Source organism: Melanaphis sacchari, unplaced genomic scaffold, assembly GCF_002803265.2.
Source record: "Melanaphis sacchari strain LSU unplaced genomic scaffold, SCAv2.0 Contig42_pilon_pilon, whole genome shotgun sequence".
Taxonomy (NCBI): domain Eukaryota; kingdom Metazoa; phylum Arthropoda; class Insecta; order Hemiptera; family Aphididae; genus Melanaphis; species Melanaphis sacchari.
The window spans coordinates 49471-71382 of NW_020271275.1; the positions used below are offsets into that span (position 1 = coordinate 49471).

The 21912-nt window shown below is 28.1% G+C and overlaps 1 pseudogene; it reads left to right on the forward strand.

The window, feature by feature from the left end:
* The first annotated feature begins 4127 nt into the window (after positions 1–4127).
* LOC112597611 lies at positions 4128–5083 on the forward strand (annotated as a pseudogene).
* Positions 5084–21912: the final 16829 nt, after the last annotated feature.

Genomic DNA, 21912 nt, shown 5'->3' on the forward strand with positions numbered 1-21912 from the left:
AAAATATATAAACGCAACAATTCTTGTGTAACTAAAAATTAAAAAAATGTGTTGGAAATCTATGCTGCTACATTGCTACAGGTTGTTGTTCAATTAATAATACGTGGCGAAAGAATAAAATGAAGTAAGCAGTAGGTTTATATATTATATAGGCACGAAAAAAATATGAATAATGTAGAAAGAGTTATGGCCATAATTTCGTAAAGCATAAATAAAGAGTAAAAAAATAAATGACGTTAGCTACGTCGTTTGTAAACCATATACACATCAGTAGACTGTTAAAAGGAGAAATTTTACCTAGTCCGCGTGTATTATCTTACATATCGTATTATATGCGAACACGCGTACTATGTGTATAGATCTATTATCCGACGGTCCAGAATGGCATCGGTGATTGAAATACGACCACATTATCGGCATCTATATTAGCATAGACCACAAAATACGATAGCAGATGACGTTCACTTTAATAACATAACAACATTTAATATTAAATCGCTCATCATACCGAAAATTCGATTATATCATAGGTTTATAAGCTAAAGGTTAGGTAAGGTTTATTTATTAATTGTTATTATTATAATATTATTATTTTTATTTTTTACCGTTTATAGTTACTAACTTTATATTAAATTTCAATTCACACACTCAAAGAGTTAAAATTTCCCTAAAAAATGATAATTTAATAGTTTTTAAGAAACGTAAATTAAATTCAAGGTCGACCGACCGAGATATTAAGTTGTACATTCAAGACCAGACACACAGTGTATTTATATTATAGGTTGTATTCTTATTGAAATTATTAAAATAAGTTAATTCTATGATGATCAATATGTAATAAAAAATAACAAAATAATATTTTTTTTCATCTAATAAATATTTATGAAGCATAGGTATACTTTTTCAAAAACAACATTTAACAAAAAACATTTATTTAACTGGTATACAATTTCTTTCAAGACAATTAAAACGAATATAAATAACGTAATACATAATAATATAGTTACTCATCGATTAAATTTTATAGTAAGATTAGTAATTGTTTATAAATAACTATTAAAATACCACATTAAATTATAATATCATTAGGAACCAGGCTCAAACAATTACCAATTGATTAAAAGTTTGCGGAATTATTATTGAGCTCGTATTTAGATATAAGAATATAGGTAATACAATGTTTATAAAATATTAGTTATAATTGCGTTGATTTTTATGTTTTAGTGAAATTTGTCTTAACAAAACCTAACACAGAAATATCTAACTGCATAAAAATCATATTACAATGACCGTTATTGTATATTATTGTAGTCACTGTAAAATATTGTTATATATTTATTGTTCAAGTATTATATTCCTAATAAATCATTATGACATATAGGCAAACCACTGTCTTTTGGGATTTTTTTTTTTTGGGTTTAATCCGCATTATAATATTAAGTTATTCTGATAGACCTATACTACTGTGCGACTTAAATACGAATCATTGGGTATGACAAAACCGACATTTAAATTTTATAAATTAAACCTGTTGTAATTTTGAAGGGTTATATAAATAAAATAATTCGTGGTTATATCAAGTCCCACCTACATATAATATTATAATACATATATGATGAATACATACATTATTTGTTACATACAAGTTAATTGTATCATAAGAAGCTTGGCATTGAACATTTCATGTTAATTTCTTGTACATCATCTAATTATTGGAAAATATTATTAAATATAATATTATGTATAATAATAAATAGAAATATATAAATATTATATTGATATATGTTTTAAATATTAGATAAATTATTATTGATCACCTTTTTGCACGTATTAATTACAATAATTATTTTTATGATATAAGTACTAATATTAATATCAATTATTTACAACTAATTCAGTTATTGTAGTAGTATAATATGTCCAACAAAAATACACAATTTGTTAATAATTAATAATTAACCACAAAGCCAACAAAGTGATACATGAAGTGGTAAGTGGTTCATGAACCACAATAGGTACATGAGACTATGAGAGTCGATGGTAATATATTATTATTATTATTATGTATTAGGTAGTTAAATTTTAAAATAAATAAACCACTTGACAATTTTTAAATTAATGTCAATAATAGTCTTTCATTGGTAAAATAATAACTACGAATGCTTGAAAAAAATAAAATATTGATCACATGAGAAAAAATGTTCCAAAAAATTCTATATCATAGTAATACGTATACAATTAATGACAAATTAAAAAAAAAAATGCTATTAAATGGGTCAGCTGTTTATGATTAATATGGGGATTTAATGTTGCTATGGTAGAACACAATATTACCGAAATAATAAACAATATAAAAGTGGAGGATCTATGTTTAAAAAAAAACAAATGCTCATAAATTACAATATTTTAAGTGTATTCGAAGTTAAAATATTAATAGTTAAAACATATTTATATATTAATTTCCTGGTGCATTTTATTGGTAATACGAGTTAGAGTAAGTAAACTTCCATTTTTTAAATTTGTTTTCATTGAACATTGAAAAAAAAAATACTTACAATATAATATTTTTATATTGATAACAATTATATATTATAAATGATATTAGTATAATAAAAATTCTTTTAGTTTCTTTTTTTTTCGTTTAAGTGTTTTATTTTGTGAGGTGTATTCTATAAATGATAAAGTAAAATACTTGCACCTAATCTCGACTTTTATTTCTTTATGAATTTTTTTTTGTCTAATCCAGTATTATACCTTTGGAGATATTTAATGGTTCTGATAATATTATAAACGAAATATCTAAATAGTATTAATTAATTATATCCATAATTTATTAAAATAATTATTGATTTTTTCTAGATTTGTTTCACAACTTACAAAAGTATTTATGCAACTAAAGATTTTTTAACATTTTTTGAAAATGGTTAAGGAAATTGAAGGTAAGACAAATTGTATCGATGTTTGATTATGTCAGTATCAGAATATCGTACAGTAATTTATTATATTCGACCATTATCAATACGAAAACATTCAGTATGCATAACTTCTTATATTTGACATTTCACCAAAACTAAACATCGTGGACGTGATGATACAAATTTCTATGTAGTAGACACCTATTATCCGATTATTTTTTCAGCCAATTTTAATTAAAATACCAATAACCGTGCGAAAATCAATTTTATAATACTTTCGTCACCTCTTGCTTTCATTATTATTAAAAATTGCTTAATGCATAACAACACACTCTAATAATTAGGGTTATTAGGGAATACCCTCCATCGCTTAGTTATACAGTTAAACTTTGTTATATATGTTAATCCGCTCTATATACCTTAATTTAATTTTTGTTCCGATTGAATTTTCTACCAATAAGTATAATATTTTTAAATATAATATCGCATAATATTGTTTTTAGCTCATGTGTTATGTTTATACATTTGAGCTTCGATCAGTAATTTTTAAAAATAATAAATATTATATTAAATAATAAATAATTACACATGTATTAGAGATCCAAATATCTTATGACTTATGAGTTATATTTATGTTAATTAATAATAATAATAATAATAATAATAATAAATATATTTTTAATAGCGTTTTGTGGCTTGGTCTTTGCTATTCCACATTCTCACAAACAACAAAACTTTGAATTAATTGTCACACAAAATCAGGACTAAGTTCGGAATTTATCGACTTCAGTTTGACTATTATTATTCAAGCTATAAGTATATCTAGTATTTGTCGATGTGATCTAATCTCAAAGCTTTGTTATTGAAATGGCTTTGTGCATTTATATATTGTTAAGTAAGGATAATACATTGTATTACGTTACTTGTATGCCTTTTTGGTTTTTCATTCATTAAGATTTTCACTCTTTCTGACATGAACATCTTTGTCAACTTTATATTAATCACAAAAGCTGCTAATTATATGATCCAGTAGTGTTTATATATATTTTAAATAAAACAAAATAATTCATACTAACTTCATGAATAATGTTTTATTGTATTTTTCGATAAAATCTTATTTTATTTTTAGATGAAATTAAAAAGTATTTGAACTTTATCAGAAGTATTGGGATTAAAGCGTGGATTCCTGGGTCATCAGAAAATTACCCTGAGATGTCTGTAGCAGATCAGTGTCAATCCGGAGTACTGTGTTTAAGTTATAAAGGATCAAATATTTATAGTACAGATATTTTTGTCATTGACAATAATACTTTATACCTATAAACAGTAATAACAATGGTTTTTAGTTCAGGGCAATAATTTTTGTGCAAAAAATAACAAGAAATCAACGGAATTCGTTAAGAATCTAGATCCAGGTAATTCAGAAAAATATAAGGTAACTCGAAACTAAATGAAATTAAAAGGTAGATGTCTACTCAATATTAATCAAAAAACTATATGTTGTAGTTGTTAGACCGATTTTATGGTTATTTTGGTAATACAGCAGTAAATGATAATTTGAGTGTAAATATCATATTACCTTCTGCTGTAGTAAAACCTAAACGTGATGTCGGTATTCAGTGGAACAATAATGATATTATTGATGATTCACTTGAAATTCTTGAAAATTTAAAAAATCATAGTCGTTTTAAAAAATCAGTCAAAACAGGAATTGACAGTATTCAAAACGTAAGGAAACGAAACATAACAATGAAACAACGTTTTCTATAGAACCTAATGGTATAATAATATGACAATAATTATAAATATCATATATTTTACAGAAAATACTTGTACCGGAAGTAACGGGTATGCAGTTTAAACGTATTGTAGAAGAAAAACTTACAAGAGAAGTTAGAGTCGCTAAATGTTATGTATCTTCATTACCTAATTGTGAGCCTAATTACGGTATTGCGAAAAACTCCAACTGTCATCTTGATAAAAAGACATTGAGATTAGATTACACGGGAAAGTTATGGAATAGCTTTGATTGCAAACATTCACCTGAAATCAAAAAATCCGGACTTAGTCCTGGTTTCGTGCGACAACTGATCAAAAAATTTGATGTCTGTGATAATGTGGAACAGCAATGTCCGAAACGTTAAACATTAGTAAATAGTTACATATAATAATATAAAATTATGATTATAATATAGTTAATTGTCATTGTTCATTTAAATCATGTAAAAAAAAATACATTTTTTCTTTTCATTTCTCTATCACTGTTGTTTCTGTGTTATTATTGCTATTATTACGAGCTTTCGACCGGTTTAATACGTCTATAATCTGGTCATGCGCACGAATAATATCCTTATACATTACAAGAAATAACCAAAAATGAGAAGCAACGCTGTTCGTTTATTTATATTCTGCTGCACCACATTACGCGCGTACATATCAATTATGTGTATGATTATCGTATATTATTATCAAATCCGGTATTCGCGACCGCCATTACGCGTATCGAAAAAATAATAATTAGTCACGCATAACAGTTTAGAATGTCATCAAATGTTAATCGGCAGATTTCAATGTAAATATTGTAAAACAAATTTGTATTGTAAATATCTAGTGTAAATATTTATATGATATAAAACCTATCTAAATGTAAAATAAATTTAGTTATCTACCTATACCTATGCTATAATCTCTAATGAAAAACTCTATACTAATATTAGGGAATAAAAAAAATAAATTTATAACCGATGAGTTTTGACTTTTTCTAAGCGCACATTTTTGGTTCTTAAATGAATAATTGCAGAATGCATATTTTATTATTTTTGTATATTTTTAGAGTTTTAAAGTTTGAGCTACATATAATAATGATTTGAATAATAAAAGCCCGGCACCGGCATGATATAATGGCACACATTAATCTTGATGTACCTATACCTATATACACATAGGTATAGTATGATAATATTATAATATATCGTAAGCATATGCGCGACACGGACGGGTCGGCATTGATAATCGTACATATATAACTATATGATATAATATTTTAATTGTATACATGAATTGATTTACGATGTTTATATTTCCATTAAGCGAATGAGGATTTTATGTTTTAGAGAGGAGACGATCGTAGTGTGTCGCGGCGTGTTCACATAAATCACTGGGATCTTTTCTTCTTCTTTTTTTTTGTCGCATTTAATCCCCCGCAACGCGCTGCGAAACGTGAAATCGGCCGACGATTTTTTCACTTTATTTCGTTACACGCGTGATATAATAAGCAGAAAAAAACAGATTAAAATTACGCGAATAAAGTGGCATTTATTACCGTCGTCCTTCGGCGCGTAAAATATATATATATATGTATATATTTAGATTAATAATATTCCTCACTTTCTCTATACCTATACATACGAATATTATTATAATAATGTGTAGTGCGCGGGAGCCAAACCGTCGAGCTGCAGCGACGAGAATAATATAATATTATCATCGACGCGGCGTTTTAATTATGCCGTCGCGATTTATAATTACTATGCGCGCCAGCACGGTTTTATTCGGTTTTTAATTCATCCCTAATGGAAAACGCGAGACGTGTCTCGGACGCGTACACGATTTATGGGTTCGTTTTTATTATCATATAATAATGCATGTAGTGTGCAGTAAACACACACACACACACACACACACACATAGGCACTTACACAAAGATATCGCATATGCGAAAACCGGCACAGGCACCCATAATTGGATGTGAGTGGATAAGAAAAGAAAAAACCGTGTGAGGAGTGCATGCGTGTATTATATATATATATATATATATATTATACAATATACATAGGTGTATGCATGTGTGTGTAGCGTAGTCGCTTTGGCGAATTTGCATTTTAAATAAGCTTTAAAGCGTATTTCACTATTATTGTGTATACGTGCGCGGTTCATTGGCCGTAAATTAAAACGAAAACATACGAAAATTAAGAAGAATAACTGATATTATTGTTATTATTATACAATGTGGCACGTGATAATTTAATTTTTCGTAAAATCACGAAAACGTTGGTTATACGACTTGTGCGATGAGAGATAAGTTTTATAGAACAATCGATATTATATCCTATTATAATATGGTCCCTTACCTAACATGACTACAGCCCACACAGAAGCCTATTAATAATAATTATTAGGTAATGATTAAAACGATATATTTATAATTAACGATACCGTTTGATAAATTATTACAAAATATCTTTTAGTTCTATTACAAAATAGTGTTGTAGATGATCGAACAACTCAATGCTTCGTAGACCTTTCTGTGTAGTACCATGTTCTGTGTATTACAATCAATATTATGTTTTACAATGTCGTTGTACTAATAAAAATAAAATTAGCTTCTCGATCTCACAAACGCACAAATAACTTAATAAAATAAATAAAAACCAAATCATTTTATAATTATTCCATAAGATCGTTAGTAATAATAATATTTTTAGCTCTAAATAAACTGAAAGTGCAGATTTAAAAAAGTTGCTATAATAAACGAGCGCTAAAGAATCTGATCCTAACCTCATAATCTTACTTAACATAATAGATGGCAGTTACAGTGAAGTTTAATCACAGTCCGTACACGGTGGAACCGTAGGACTGAAAAGGGTTGTAGACTTTTTGGGTGTATGGTTTGTTTGTATGCATCATGTGTACGCATGACGAACCGCTACCGGATTATTAGTCAAACATACGCGCACACTCGTACCGTATAATAATATCATTGTCCCCTGTTAACAGAGGCGGTGTGTTTTGAGTGTTGACTGTGAGTAAATTTACACAGGAAATAGGTCACATAATATAATATACTCGCATCGTCGTTTGCGCTATAGTGGCGGCAGATGTTCGAATAATCTATTGCTATCGAAATGATTTTCCGCTAGTACCTACAGATGGAAAAAATATTTTTTTGGCGCGATTTTGAAGTAAAATTATAAGAAAATTCGTTTTTCGATCCCATATTTTCGCTCTCGAGTCCCTTAAGACTATTTTTAATTAATAAATGAGTTATCGTGTTTCTGTTTACGTTACACCCATCTATCGTTGGTACATAAATATTAGCAAGTCCTGTTTCCTTAAAGGGTGATATTGGAAATGATGTCGTTAGGACATAAGTAATAAGTATAAACAATACACGGCCATTATTATATTATTGTTATTATTTATGATATATTTATACTAACCTACACTCGAACAGTCGAATCACAACGTATCCGGTTTTCGATCGTCGTCGTTTGCGCGTGACGATAATAATTAAGTGTCTCTCTTTTTTACTGATGCCAATAATGCTTATTATAAATACTCAATATACATACAACCATCGTCTCTGGACTATCGTGGTTCCATTTATTATATTGGCACGGTCGTGCACAGTTCACTACTACTCTCTTACATACGCACACACACGTGCTCGTCTATATACGATCGCGGCTCGCGCTCGATATGTGTGGAAAACATAAAAATAAAATCGTCTCCTCGTCATCTGCCCGGTCGGCGGCGGCAGCGGCCGCGTGTTGAGTGGTAAACGATGTTTCTCTCGCCGAGATTTTTATCGTGTCGGACACGTTTTTCTGCGTTGAGCACTTTACCCGTAGGTTCATTTTATATTAGTTATAGTAATAATAATAATACGGGGCACGTTATCATCTGCTGTCCCGCAGACAAAGATTACACAAAAGTGTACTTCACGCGCGCGTATATTATAATAATATTATCTGTGAATGGTAGGCACCTTTAAATATCAGGCTTAACTCGTATTTTTTTTATTTTTTTATTCTCCCTTTTCTATTTTTCTATTGTTATTTCCCTGAAAATAAAGCTCTTCTCATAATTTCCAACTATGATACTTGGGCACTCACGTATAAGTTGCAACGCTTGACTATAAATACATTTTTGAAAGTTTGATGGATGATAGTTAATAATTATACATTTGTATTAATTATTATGAATGCATAACTCTTAATTTCATGGAGTACAGTTAACATGCATGATAACATAAACAATATATGAAATGGTACCGAACATAGATCTATTATCTAGACATTACTCAACAATAATATTGAACATCGATTTAAGAGGACTCTATGTATGATAATTGATAATCATAATTTCATACACTTAGTGATTCTGGTTTCCGTGTTAACTACGTATCACGCTACGTGGTGCGCATAGTATATTAATTAATTATTTATCTCGTATGAATTATTGTTTGAAATAATTTAAATTATTGATTTCAAGTCCTAAATTATTTAAATAATAAATATAATACATTAACACCAAAAGGAAATTCATGTGATTAAAATAATTATTACTAATTAGTTACTAATATTTTTTAATATGTAGTTTAATAATGGCGTAGGTATTCTAATTGCTCACTAAATTTCACAACTCTGTTTATAAACATATACTTGAGTCATAATAGATATAGTTTTTCTAATAGTTTTATGTTAAGTGTGTAATAATATTAAGTAAGATAAATTTTAATTACTTACCTAAATATATGTAAAATATATTTTTACACTTTTATGTTATCATAGTAATCCGTTAATATACATTATTTTGTATAATATGTTTTTCTAGGATTTTCTAATGGTCTAATGGGTTTATCAGACCTCATTGGGATTTAATTATTTATGTTGAATTATATTATTTTATTTTTAGCTGAGTTTCAAAATTTTACTTTTAATTTAAAAGGTTAGGTTAAATTAGGTTAATCTAATTTTTAGAACTATTAAATATACATATGCCGAGCTGCATAAAAAATCGATTAATTAATGGTTTACTAAAATGTAATAAACATGCCGTTATAGACTATTAAATCATGAATAAGGACAAAATTGATTCGTTAAATGTTTTGTGACTTTTTATGCAACCTTCAGGCACTATTCGATTAATAAAAATTTAACCTATAACCTCGACGCAACGGTGCCACCATCAGCAAATTCTTGGTTAACGAATGACGCAGAACGGAAATGATGAGACTTGCAAAAATTCGTATTAAGTTCCAAAGAATAGTTTCACCAGTATTTATATCGTCACATAATATAACATTTTATGCGAAATTAGTATTGACCGAGAATCAATCGGCATATCGAGCGCATAGAAAAAGGCTGATGATGACCGTGTTTTCCTATGACCGACTAACCGTTGACGTGAAAATTAACGAAGTTTGCGACTCTCAACATCAACATCATAATATACAATAAATAATTTTCCATAGGTCAGTCATAAAGAAATATCCTGTGGGTAACTGCGTTAATTTTCAAGTTGGCTGTCCGATATCTGTGTTTTTTGTCGTGTCCAAAAGTTGACCTCGATTCGACTCTGAACATTTCCCAAAAGATTTGTGGTTAATGAATGATCATGATATAATGATTACAACGACCAATCAGAATACGACAAAAGAAACATGAGACGACAGATGTATTTTTCCTCGCTGTAGTTATTGTACCATACATTTCTCGGTTAAACCGTTTTCGATCCATCCGGACCCATGAGTGCGTATCATCAATAGTAGAAAGTGGACTATCTATACAAGTGTTTTCTGTTGAATGGCTAGTCATATTAAATGCAACCGGCAAGGTGTGGCTCGCGAATTTTTTATATTGTGCTGAAATTTTCAAATCATCAGTCTATAATATACTATAATAAGCGGCTATAGCCCAGTTAACTTGATATTGTACAATAAATTGTGAGACAGCATACAATAATAATATACTTGATGGTTCCAATTTCAAACGACGCTTCGCCGTTGCTCGATATTTGTTGTTTCATATTCGTACACTCGTGGTGCCGGTTTTTGTATTTTGTTTCGAGCACATAATATTAATTTTGATCTCAGAAATCTCCGAACTACACCTAGGTGGTATATTTTATTCTGGAATATAATCTTGATAAATTTTTCCTCGTGCACACCGCGATTATGTCGTATAGGATTAAATATTATAATCATCTCAAACGTGTTGTACCAACGTTTTGTTACCAATATATTTTATATCCGATATACAAACCACAACACGGCGAATAGTATTGATCTAGCTTTAAGGCTGAAAACAAATGATACAATTTTATTGTTAATATCTTGTAAAATAATATGATGTAAATGAAACACCTAATGAAAATACATAATATAATGTCGAGTATCGACTAATAATGTTTAAAAAACTTATTTTCAAATCGGGACCTATATTAAGCTTCAAAAGGTATAAGAATATATTAAATTATATTCAAACCTTTATTTATAAACGGAACAGAATCCTATCAAATATTTTTGCACTGGACGCCTTAAAATTGTAATAGCAACATATGTGATCAAACTAAATTATTTTCGCATATTAAGACCCTGTAGGGTCGGCTGAAAAAGTGTTATGGAACATTTTTTCTATTCTTTGAGATCAATATAATTTGTGCTAAAAATGTACTGCTTTTAAAAAATCATTAGGTTATAATATTATCGAAAGTAGCTTTTTTTATAACCGACAATATACTCGTATTATATTCTACTCAAATCACATCAATCGTTATATTACATAATATATTAATTATCCGCTCAGAATTTGTGTGCGTTTCTTTGCATCAAACATAACATTTTTATTTCCACCCACGGTATACATGTATACCACTTTTCTACGCTATAAAGATATATAGTACTGCACCATACGACATTAAAAACACCACGTGTTTATCATGAACATTTTTTTTTTTTATTTATAATAATATATTTTACATTTAATACATTTCGGGATTCAACAAAAACTCGTTGTCGGTTCACCGCATGCGGTGCATATTTCAATATACAAACGTGTTACGTAAAACTGCATGTAAATATAAATAAATAAATAAATATATATATATATTATAATAGCGTTCGTAAATTATGAAAGATAAAATGATTTCTTGGTAAAACGGTTAGGTTGGTCGGTTTTTAATGTTGCCAAGTGCGTATTATAATAAAGTGGAATTTCGTCGCTATCAGTTGTAAAATCATATGCACCCCCCTGATGGTTTTAAAGATGGATTTTACAATGGTTCTGAAGAAGGAACAAAAAACTCATAATTAACTGACACTTTGGTGAAAATTCCATGCTAATACCTCAAAATATTATAAACGCAAATTGCTAAAGATACAATATAATATAAATAATAAATACAATATTAAATTAATTTTTACTCACAATTTTTTTGTAAATTATTGCCTATTGTAACATACAATCTTAGATATATTAAGGATAAATATATGACGAGATATACTGTAGCATAACACGGGTTACGTTGTTCGTGGGAACTGTATTAGTATACATTTTACCAATTTTGAGGGGTAGAAAAAAAGAATTTAGAACAACGAAAATCATGATGTAGACATGATTCCCTCTCCCATTCATAAGATACAATTATAAATTACGTTTTATGGTCTATTCGCAATGGTTAGTATTGATTTATTACATATCCCAAAACCATTTTAGATTATATACGTACCTATAAACCTTTAAAAATAAATACATATTATTTACTTAAGTATTATTTAACCCTTACTTATTGAGATCATCAGTTTTTATGACACAGAATTTAAAAGTATTTCTAAATATTTTTCAGGTTTGTAATAGTTTGTATATATTATAGAAAATACTTGTACTCATATAGTTATAAATAAAGAAAGTCGTAAGCATTCGAATAGGACGTTGTATACATTATAATATTATAATAGATTCTTTATAATAATATTATTACTTCTCATATTATGCAGTGGATATTTAGCGTATCGATTTTGTTGTTTATTCAGTGTTTGTCGCGTTTCAAATGTACATTATGAATGGAAATGAAGTTGGTGCCACGTGGTTGCCAAGTGTGCTCGTAAAGACCCTGAGTACATAATATCATTATTGCGTGAATAATATATAAAATATTATATTTCCTTGAAATAAATCAGTTGGGGTTTAAAAGCATCAATCGATATTACATGTGAGACACATTTTGTGCGAGTAAAAGGCTATAATATAGTTTAACCTTATTGGCGCACAGAAGAATCGATTAGAATCAGATGTAGAAGTAAATTTTTAGTCTGTAAATGTCAAAAAAAAATATTGTGACTCGTATTTAGTTAAAATATAGAAAAATACTATAATCTTTAAGCAATTTGGCTTAAGATTATTGATAAAATATATAGGATTCAGTATCTATAATATCTATAATCTATGGATACTGAGATATCATAGTGGTCATGCATAACTAACAAGGGTGAAAATTTGATGAAAATCAAAATATTCAGAGTATAGTAGGTAATATAAATTTATTAAAAGATTCACTCTTACCATAATGATTAAATGTAATATATTATGCACGCGTGACAACAATAAAGGATTATTATGATAAGAATAATCGTGTTAAGAACTGTAGTAATAAACATAAATATTATTTGAATTTTAAGTCCATAATGCAATAAGGTACCGATTTTTGTTTTTATTTTACTTTAATTTATTTTTTATTTACCATTTTGTCCGTTTTAAAATTAACTATCAATTAAAATTTAAAAAAAATTAATATAATTTTTATACTAATATATATTGATATCTTATTTAGAGTGTAATAAACGCTTTATAAGTTATAATATTTTAGCTGTTTTAATAGTATTAAATAAATATTATTTATTTTTTAAATTATTAACATAAGTAGAATTATAATATATAAAGTAATTATACATATTATACATATACCTAATTATAAAAATTTAATAAATGGTTTGTAATAGTTGAAATTCCATAAATAACATACTAGTTGGAGACTTTAACGTCTGCAACAATTTGTCAATAATATCTTTTATATAAAATTAAATCTATTTATTTTTTAAAAAGTACCTATTTATTTATCTAATTAATTGACAATAGCTCTATTAATAGTAACGATTAGTTCGTATACTTAAAAAATAAATATATTTCTATAGATAAATATGTAAATAATGAGCTTTTTTTCTTAATATTATGGTTAGATATTTAAATTGTGTACACCCACCTATTATAATACATATTACAAATGTTCAAAATAATGACAATTTAAAAAAACTTTATACCTTTTGTACTTAATTGTTTTAATTTAATCCACACATCTAGATGAAAATATCATTATTTCATATTTTTAAATTATTTATTGGTAAATAAATAAATACTATTTTTTAAGAAATTTCACCTATGTGTGTGTGCATATTATTTTGAACAGTAGATATATATAATATATATATATATATATATATATATTGATTTCAAAATCAATGTTAATCGTCGTTTATTATCAATAACGACGACAATTACATATAATATACATTTTCAATGTGCATCACAGTGCATATCAAACAAGAAATAAATCGAAAGTATTCGTAATTTACACGCGTCCACATGTAGATTCAGAAACCATGTCTTATACCGCCCGTACATAAATATTTCAACGTTAGCCATGGCATAAAGCAACCGAGTGTATGTACCTATACATACATAGAAACTATCTGTCACCCACAGCGATGAACGGCCATGATAACGATGTTTTTAACTAAACAAAACAGAATAAAAAAAATAACAACCTTCTTTATATGTTGCACCTGACCAAGACGTTAAGTCTCCACACTCAATAGTCTACCGTATACATTTATAATACATATACATCTGTATATAAAATAATACTGTCGATAAGTTTTAATTGGAGGGTAAGGTTTTTAAAAAAAAAAAATTAAAAACCATCAGAACGACAACCAAAAGGTGATTATAAAAAACAATTTATTATGTGTGTAAAAAATTCGTTTGAATTTTATAAATCACTTAAACTGGATATAGGACTAATTGGACGAGTTTAATTTACTATGGGTACCTCTATCGGATGTGAACATTATTCAGTGGATGTTTAAAATAGGTGATGGTGGATAAAAATCTACTGCAATCACACTAAATATACATATAGTATACCTACATAGTTTAAAATGTTATTTAATTATACAACGATGTATGCACAAAACTCTGAGTCATTAATACGTTATCATAATTTATTTGCTTTGGCTAATTTGGACGATAAAGTCGATTTAGACATTTCTTTGATTTAATAATGTACATAGATTTAAACACGACGTACTTACCTATATAATTATTTTGTTTATTTTCTCCGTTTATGTTTAACAAAAACTATTCTCAATCGATGTTTCTGAATGATGAATAATATAAAAAAAAAATATTTATATTTTAATATATATTTTAAATTTATAAAGTATATAAATATAATTATAAATACATTATAATGTTATTAACATTTATATGTATATATATTTATATCGATTCAATAATAATAGACAATAGTAAGAATATTATGATTATTTATTTATACGTTTTAACGCGATAAATAATATGTTAAACGTACACTATCCATACAAATACGCTTATTGTATACACATATGCAATAGTTAGCACTAACAAAACCATGATAATATTATGTTGATGGGTCATCGATACCATTTGGTATGATAATAATGTCGTATGTACGTAAGATAAATTTTTAAGTTGTGTTAAATACTAAAGAATTGTTTAAAACGCCAATCTCGTAGCCGAAAATTCCTGTTAACCAAATAGAGAGTTAGCAAGGAGTAGTTACACATCATTTATAGTATTCTGTTTATTCGTAAACACGTTTCACCTGTCGTACTGTTGTCACCGACAACCATAAACCCTACTGCAAACTTTTTAAGAACCGCTTGTAAATTCTTTCCATTATAATAGGTATGCATTACCTATATCATATATATTTTGTTGATATTTCAGATTTACATGAGACACAATAATATACGACCGAAAAAATATGCTATTTGTGCACAATTCTTGGATTTATTACTGTTGTATAAATAATCTGCAATTACACAAACGAATAAACCCATACTTAATGGACGCAAGCTTATATATCGCTCTAAAATGCCAATCCGACCATATACAATGATAATAATATATAATAATTCAGACAGGTGCTTGATAAATTATACTATAATACCTATCACTATTTTATTTAACATACTCGTATATCGTGTGGAAATGTATTTTTTTTTTTTTTTTTTTTTGAAGACGAAATGCTTCTTAAATTATTAATTTGAAGTGGAACATTTAAATTATACTATTTTAAAATAATTTCAATTTACGTGTTAGTACGTTACATATTATAATATTTAACGATATGTAAGATATTATATTTACGAATATACGCTGACGCACGCAACGCCACCGAATCCGTTTGCGAGAATACCGACTATGTAATAACCTGTAAGCAAAAGGTATATTATATTATGAATTATGATTATTAATATTATAGTCATGGACTGAACACATGTATATAATAAACTAACCATGCAGAAGTCAACACTCAACAGTCAGTTTCAAATACAATAATATATAAAATATAAATACAATTAACAATAATTTTTAAAAACCTGTTTTTTATCATCTAAATAGAGCAATCGACTTACCACAAGTCCATTAATGAAAACACGTTTTACACAATAATAATAATATGTAGGCGAATTGGTTGAAACATTTAAATAATTATAAAAAAATAAAAAAATGACTTCAGGGTAATCTGAAATCTCTGTAGTATACCAGCGGCGACAGCCAAATAACAGTCACATATTGTAAAATCTATCAAAAAAGAGATCCGTTTGGCTTAGAAATGCGTATACTTACTAAACGCAATCCTTGTGTACCATATTATTATGTAAAATGTTCAGTATTTTTTTTTCTCTCAACAAACGAGTCTTCTTGCTTCGTAATACGATGTCTACAGTCTAGTGTCCACCTTCATTTTAGTGAGTATCACTTATAATACTCGTAAATGTCACGTAGAGAAAGAGGAACACACAATACATATTACATAATATATTAGGTATATATTTTGGAAATTGAGATCGGTAATGTTCCAAATCTGTTTTCAAAATCTTTACCACGCCATTCATTATAAGATCGGTCAGCGAGCTGGAAATAGAACGTGTCAATAAAATGTTTACATCGCGCGCGTGAAACGGCAAATCACTTCTTCCACAAACCCCTAGAGTATAATGTCACTCGCGCGCGCGCTCGCGTACATCCATTACAAATAACGTATAGACCAGGCGTGGTGTGTGGAATACGGGATTTACGTCGAGTGGATGAAAACGTAATCGGTTTAACATAAAACACGCGAGTTTTCCGCTGGTGCGATAGTGTCGTCTGTATGTCATGTGCGTTGCGGGTATACACCTCGTGATTTAGAGTCCGTGTTCATTACCGCCGCCGTGCAAGACACGACCGGAATATGCGACTGCGACGATACGTGCACAGAGATCGCTTCGACGACAGACTACATAATATAATGTACGCGTCAAAACCGTTAACGCGACCGCAGCTCAGGTATCTGCATTGGCATGCATTTATATATATATATTGCTTTAAACTCGCCTGGTTAACATGAACAATAATAGTGGCAGACGCTTGGCGTCGGATAATTGAAATACGAAGACCGCTTCCAAGGGAAGAACATTTGTATACCGAAATAAGTGTGAAATTCAGTGATGACTTTACCGCCTATTCCTAAATAATTATACTGATTCAGTGGTGAAACTGAGTTAGAAATTTGGGAGGAAGAAAGCAAAAAACGTATGGTAAATATTTTTATCTTATAAATGTACGTAAAATACATTAAATATTTACTATAGAATATTTAAATGTATCCACAGTTGGAATACCTGAGAGAATGATATATTTTCTCCCCTTGTCTTCCCTACAATTACGTCACTGACAAGTTAATTGTTTTGAAATTTCAAGTTTTTTTCATGTAAATATTTTAAATGATTTTTCTAGGGTTATAATATGTAATATAATTTTTTACAAATTAAAATTTATTATAATAAGGGTACGAAATTATTAAACACGTAAATAAATTTATCGTTTGAAGGGCACCTTTTCTGCTAATTCTTACCGTGGCAAAAAATAAAAACAAAACTATTGTTTTATTATTATAATTAATACATATCATATTGTTCTAAATATGTTCGTTTATAAACATTTTAAAAACTGAAACAATTAATGATTACAAAATATAATACCACTGTATTTTAAAGATGTATCTTCAATTTTTAAAATAAAAAATAACTTAAAAATATGTTTTAAAAATCAACTTTTTTCTTAGAAGGTTAAACGACCACAGCTCAAAAGTGACAAAAATTGATATTTCTAGGTGATAAATCTTATAAATTCACTTCGGTCTCCACTATATCTACGTATATCCGTAGCACCATACAAAACTTTTAAAAACAGAATATATAATAGCGGGTAGTTTGATAAATATGGTGATATTATATAATATACACCCTGTATATATAATATCTACCGTACTGTTGCAATGCCGGAGGCCCATGGTATTGTGGAGGAATGCCGATCCGAGAATAATAGTGTAGTTTTTTTTTCCAATCCGTTTCTTCTTCGTCTTCTTGCGCGAGTCAGTTTTTTTTCGGTCCGAATCGACGTCGCCGGTGTGGCAGGCGACTTTATTCCGGTCACGCGGTCTAATCTACACATGTCAATCTATCCACGCGGCAGGGAATATTATATTATATTATATTATATTATATTATATATAGTTGCAAATATATATATATATATATGTATAATACTCAACTTTGATGGGCGGCGGCGAGTTCTTCGACCGATGGCTTTATACGGAAACTTGTATAATATCATCATCTAGCCCGCGTATATACCTCAACGGTTCTATATGTACACAAGCACGCATACAAGTAAGTTTACTTAAATATATATATTAATGCTTTGCCATCCCCGTAATCCCATTTAGAAGAATGTGAGTGTGTGAGGTCAGGTCGAACAAAATTTTTTGGCTGCCAAAATCAAACAGCTATCCTTGAAAAAAAAAAATTATTAATACTCGAAATTTCGTCACACACGCTCTACAGTCGTGCTGGAATAAATAAAAAAATTATGAACGCGGCGCGTGGTTATCAAATAAATAGTTATCATGCAATATAATAATATAGCTATTATAACGTATTACGTTTATGTGATGTAGTTAAAATTTGAAATCAAAATGTAAATCAAATATGAATTAAGCACGGCCATTTCTAAGGAACATGGTGAATTAAGATCTATTTATTAATAATAAAAAAAAAAAAAAAGAAATAATAACTGTATAACCAACCACTCACTAGTTATATATTTAAAAAAATATAATTTATTAGTCATTAAAGATATATACTCAACACTCATACTTAATCATAAGTATATACGTGAATATAATATTATTATAAAATATTTTGAATGAATTAAAACGCTAAAATATCAAATCCACCGAGTTAATCCCATTTTATAGGGTACCTACTCATATATAAATATTCAACACGGTTAATCACCTGAACAATATATCCCCTTCTCATGTATAATATAATATAATTGTTTACTAACACCCTATAGGTATTATAGTAATATAGGTAAATATTTATATACTTAGAAGACACTTTATATACGTTCCACAGTGTGCCGAAAGAATGTTGAGAAAAAAACGACTAAGAAATTTTACTTGCCTCACTATTATCATATATTTATATATGCATGTATAAGTATTATATAATGCCTATGTTGGTAACGAACATAAACACATATAGTCTACAGTCGTGTGCTATAAAACACCAAGTCGCTCCGCCTCCAAACTGCTCGTAGTCCAACCTCCAATACTTCAGTTATTGGTCTATTGATTTAAAGAAAATTCCTTTTGATTGCTTACAACATTATAGTCTTATTACGATAGTGTAACTTTAAGTGGATACTGGTGACCTATTTGATCCAAGATGATAATAACAAATAAAACTAAATTAAACAATGTATTTTAAATAATCAGTAAACTATATAATACAATATAATAAGGCCTTTAATAACGTATCTATATATACATATATATATAATCTAATTTGTAAATTATATGCAGAAATATAAATAGTATTATAATGTATTACTGATTTGTTTTGTGATTTTATTTATCCTAGTCACATACTTACATAATATTAAAAAAGAAAAAGCTTTACAAGGAAAGAATACACGTGGGCAAGACAAAAACGCATATAATGTAATGTATCGGGTTCGTTGTCAGTCATGGTCTGCTAGCAAGATCATTAACGAGGGTTAGTCAACCCTGAAACAAGACCGAAGCTATACACATAATATTATACTAACCATTTTTGAAATTTTATTTATTTGAAGCATATATTTATTTATTATCAAAATAATTTTATTAAAAATATTAAATTATGGGTACTACATTTAGGCAACAGTTTTTTTTTTTTCTATATAATAAAACAAATAATTTTAAACGAAAATATTTTATCATTTATTATATTATTACTTAATAGTATTAAATAAATTTGAAACAAATGGTACAGTAGTTAAACATAAATATACAAAATTTCAGTTTATTATAAATTATAAGTGAAATAGGATAAACGTGTAGAGTATAATAATTAGAGAAATACGTATTTTAGTAAATATAAAGAAATTATATAGTTTATGTAATTGTGTATACTAGATAATATAGTAGATAGGCATTTGTTGTTAAACGAAATTTAAAAATCTTTTACAAACTATTTATACATAATATACATTAAAGTAAATTATCAGTGTGTAATGTGTATGTTCAACGTTTGATGAAGAATAGTGTAAATATTTGTAAATATTATGAACGATACAGTTGTAATACAGTAGTGTACTATTTCAGAACGATACGCTAGTTCTTAAAATAATTCATATCCGAACTCTTATATTATATATTATTATTTATTATAATATACGTGTCTAATGGCATTTTTTACCACCTTCTATAAATTTATTGATTTACATTGAATTTGTCACATCCGCTACCTATAAATATCGTTATAATAACACTATATATTATGATAATCGATCAAAGTGCTCGTTTTCCCTCATGCAGACATCGCTGATTACATCACGTACCACTGAATCCTATAATAATAGTATAGAAATATCAATGCAAAAAATCCATAGTAATGGTAGTCAAACTAAATCTAATCGAGATTAACAATATATTATATTATTATAGTGTAGGGAATTAGAGACACGCATATAAGCATATTTATTTTACCTATAATACTGAAGGATGAGCAAAATACTGAAAGAATAAATAATATTCGATACTATAGATATTATAAATAGGTAGTTGTCTTTGCATAGAGTATCATATGATACTAGATTCTCGATATTTACAAATTAATCATTTAGATTTTAGATAATTCATAGTCGATACCAAGGCCGTAATTGGAACAAATTTTCGGAGGGGAGGGATTAAACCCCTAAGACCTCCCCTTATATACGGTCTTGGTCGATACATTAAAATATAAAAATAATTTCACTGCATTATCATACGTTTAAAATACGATAATGTATAATGCATTATGATATTGTATTAATAAGAAAAGTTGGTTTAATAATTTAATTGACCAAACAGTGAAACCTACAAATCACTATAACATTAGGTAATATCTTAGTAGATAAATAACATTTCATTTATATTATTATTAATTTTAACGATTACAATGTAATGATTATATTATATTATTAAAATGTAAGTATAATAATAATAGTCAATGCGGTTTTTCATATTTTAAAATATGCTCCTTCTAAAACTAACGGAATAAATAAATAGTTTTGTATTTCAGACTACAATATATAGATATTTAAAATGTTCATAATACAGTAAGCAATGAAACTATATCTCTCAATTTAGAGTGTACGTGTGTAAATACAAATCAGGTAATGCATTTCTACAACAGGTGTGAAACCATGAGTGATTATTGACGAGTAAAAATAATCGATAATATACACGTATGCTTTACGATTAAATATCTCATATACAGTATGATCCTAAGACTCGTAAAATATTACAATTGATGAATATT